The following is a 4226-nucleotide window of genomic DNA, read 5'->3' as shown; positions in this document are numbered from 1 at the left end:
CAAAAGGTTTTGGAGAGCTTTGGATTCTTACGGTGGGGACCACGGTAAGGTGGATAAGGGGAATCTTTTCGGCATCCTAGTTTGGATGGTAAAGACTTAGGACTTGGTATTTGAGTGGCCTTGTCAACTTTGGAGGGTTATGATGGTTGAGATGATGATCTGGGTTCATGCATGGATGGCTGGGGAAACTGTTGAAGATGTTGACTTAAAGGAAGAAATTCTTCCCAGGGGTCTTGTGAGTCTTGGTAAAGAAAGTCGGTGTAGTCTGGTTTTTCTTCTTTGATGATAATTCCTATGGACTTTGGTTTGGATATGGCAGATGGAGTAGGGATCATGATGAGGTCATGTTGTGGACCTAAGGAGGTGTGGAAGATATCTTTGTGGGGCGGAGTTTGGTAGTTTAATTGACAAAGGTAGTTGTGCAGGGTGGATTGGATTTCATTTTCAATGACAGCTAGATGTGGTGCAGTGAACCATTCATATACCTGGTCTTGTGTCCAAAAGAGTTTTGTGTCTGGATGTTGGAAGTATGGCCTGTGAATGATAAAGACTGAGGTAAACATTTGTGCTTCTGAGGTAGGCATACGTTCAAGATTGTAAACCTCTGACAGTTGTTGCAGCTTCTTTCTCCACCATGGTATAGGGGAGAACCATTCAAGTAATGTCCAGGTAAGAGAGGTGGCTTTGTCGGGATTAAGGAGATGTTCCAAAGTGGGAGTAATGGGTAGGACCAACTTAGTGGCATAAAGGACTGTTAGGCACCAGATGTACCATAACACATCTTCAGTGGTTTCGCTGGATGGATCAAGGGTTAAACCTGTAAGGAATAGATTTTCTGGGTGGAAGGGGGAAAAAGGAAAAGGTTTTGTGACAAGGTAGGCTTTCATGAAGAAACGAAAAAGAGCTTTCTTTGCAAATTCTTGGATGGCATAAACAGAGGAAAAGTTTTTGTTAAAGGGAAAAGTTTTCTTGGTGAGAGCTTCTGGGGGTAATGATGTAGTCATGGAGATGATCGGAAAGTGGTATGTAGTGGAAAACAGGGTGAGAGGTTTTTCTAGTTTTGAGAGTCTGGATAGCATATCAGGGATGAGGTTTTGGGATCCCTTTATATGCTTGACCGAAAAGACATATTTGGAAAACCAATCTTTTAATCTGAGTAACATTTTTTCGGGAACAGTTTTACCTTTGAAATTAAGAATATTGGGGAAGGCTGAACTGTCCATACGGATGAGAAAATGGTGTCCAATCAGATGATACTCAAACTTTTTGATGCCATTCTTTATCGCTAAGATTTCTTTGAACACGCTATGGTAATGCTTTTGTGTGTCAGAAAATTGTCCACTAGCGTAAGCGATCAAGTGTTCTTTTCCATTGATTTCTTCAAGGAGGATGGCACCCCATGAGTCATCACTTACGTCTTTCTGCAATATGCGCTTTCCATCAGTAATCAACTTTAAAGGAGGTAGATTTTGCGCAATCTGTTTGAGAGTAGTGACAGCATTTGTGTGGTTAGCATTCCATTATGGGGGCTTCTTTTTCAATAAAGCCGAAAGGTGATGAGTGTAGTGATCCACATGTGGGATGAAGTCTCTGATGTAATTGATGATGCCGAGAAACTGTTGAACTTACTTTTTGGAAAGTTGCTGATCTGGAAAATGAAGCAATTCTTGGGCAATATGCTTTCTTGGCTGATAATGGCCATCTTTTATGATCATACCAAGGAATTCAATATTGTCGGTAGCAATGGTGCTTTTCTTGGCCGATAACATAATTCCATGACTTTGAATAATATCATAGAATTGAGTTAACAGCTGACGATGTTCATCATGTGATCCTGAAAAAAGCAAAATATCATCAATGTAAATTAATGCATGATGCAGGATAGGCTAAAAGATGTTGACCATGGATTTTTGGAAAATGGATGGGGCAGTTTTGAGGCCAAAAGGTAGGACGGTCCATTGGAAATGGGCATTTGGGATACAAAAAGCAGTTTTGTAACGCTCAGAGGGTTCAATACCTAATTGCTAGAAACCTGATTTTAAATCGAATTTTGAAAAGATCTGGGCATTTTTAAGAAAAGTAAACATGCTTTGTCGACAGGGCAAGGGAAACTTGTCATCTTGTAAAAACATGTTTAATGGCTGATAATCAATGACTAGGCGTTTCTTTCCTCGGACAATTTCAGAATGGTTTTCAACATAAAAGGCTTGGCAAGCCCATTGAGAATTTGTGGGCTCAATAAGACCTTGGGCTAACAGTTGGGAACATTCTTGTTGGGCTAGGAGTAAATCAGAAGGACTCATTCCTGGGTGAATAGCTTTGGTTGGGTTAATGTCTTCATTGAGTTTGAAAGGTAACTTAATGAAGAAAGACTTATTTTTCCACAATGGGTTTGAATGGTTGAACTCAGAATGAGACTATAGACAGAAACTCAAAAGCTTGTTTGAAATATCCTGGTAGGGTTGAGGGGTTTCAAACAGATTGTAGAGTTTCAGAATGTCTGTGAAAGGTTTGAACATAGACTTGACTCGAATTCCATTGGGAAGGATTTGGAGGTGTTTGATCTGGTGAAGGATGTCAAAACTTAACAAGAGATCCTTATTAGGAAGGGTTGAACTTATAACCTTGGTCCAAATGACACAATTGGGAAAATTTGAATACCAATGGGTTTTTTGGTAATCAGGGAGGTGGTGAATAGTTTGCCATTGACAGCTTTGAAATGCTCTTCATATTCTGTCCAGTATTCTGGTGGAAGAATATGTGGGTTTAACATGCTGCGTTGGGCACCAGTGTCTATGAGACCAATTGCTGGAATGGGCCTTTGGAACTTTGAGGGCAAGATTTGGAGCTTGATGGATGGTATAGGAATAGAAGTGTCAAGGGACAGTAATTGTTGGTGGAAAATGGCTAGGGACTGATCACTGTCTGAATCATCAGAGGAGTTCTGCAGTGCGAACACTGTTTCATCATTGGGTTCATCTTGTTCAGAGAAATAGAATTCCAGTTCATCATTTTCTGGAGAGTAATCTGTAGTGGCTTGGAGATGCTCAACTAACCGAATAGATTTTTCGCGCTTGTTGGGACAGTCTTTGGCATAATGGCCTTTCTTTTTGCAGATGAAACATCTGCTTGATTTTCTCCGTTTAAAGTCTCTGGAAGAAGATGACTTCTTTCGGAAGAATCTGTAAGGCTTTCTGGATCGACGAGGTCTGGATAAAAATTCTGGATTTCTGAATTTCTTAAAATGCCTTTTCTTTTTAGGACTGCAATCACAATCCTTTTTCTTTTTGCATTTGATCTGCAAATAAGGCTTTTTGCAAGCACTCCGAAATGGCTCTTTGTCTTTCAACAGTTCTTTGAAAAACTGCTTCTATTCGTAGAGTTTATCGAGACAAGTTTTGGCAAGTTCGAAGATTTTGCCAAGAGAGATGTTGTCAAGGGAAAGATTGGATGCTGTGAGTTGTCGCTGGATGTCGGGTTAGAGTTCATCTGGAAGAGACGCTAGAAAGACATGCTTTAATGTTGGTTCATTGAATCCATTAAGCTTATAAAATAGCAAAGACATTCGCTTGTAATGGAAGTCAAGATCCTTAGCATTAAGGGAACAGCATTTCATGTTGAAATAGTCGCGTCGTGCAGCTTCAAAGACTGCAGAGGGGTCTCCAAGGAATTGATCATGGATAACCGCAAGGGCACTTGAGACTTCTCGTAATTGAACAAACTGCAATTGTCTGTAGTTGCCTAAAGAATCAAACCAATCTCTTAGAGCACCCGTAAAACGAGTAGCAAATTCTCTAAGGACTAATTGAGTTGTGGCTCCTGGACATAGCATTTGAAGGTCAATCCAGGCAGACATTTCATTAAGGCGATCACGCCATTTATGAGAGGGGAGATCATCAAATGTGACCCATGGGCCATTTGAAGATTTTTGACTGGGTGAACTGGTATATGCTTGAGCTGGAGGGGGTTGGTTTGTGGCAGAGGATTCAGGCATTTCTTCTTCAACTTCTGAGGGAATATCAACATATGGTTCTGTATGGGAGGTTTGGCCTTGAGGAGGGTGATCAGGTTGGGCCATCAAGATTCTGGTGATATCAGCATAGGACTTTTCAGAATCACTAGTGGATACTGAAGATTCTGTGTCAGTCTCAGTATGGCTATCAGAAACAACTAGATTTGAATCAGAAGTTTGGTCATCTGTAGTAGAAGAGTGATCGACTGTATGG

This window comes from Citrus sinensis, chromosome 2 (genome assembly GCF_022201045.2).
Source record: "Citrus sinensis cultivar Valencia sweet orange chromosome 2, DVS_A1.0, whole genome shotgun sequence".
NCBI lineage: Eukaryota > Viridiplantae > Streptophyta > Magnoliopsida > Sapindales > Rutaceae > Citrus > Citrus sinensis.
The sequence above is the reverse complement of the archived record's forward strand: the minus strand, read 5'-3'. Positions refer to the sequence as shown.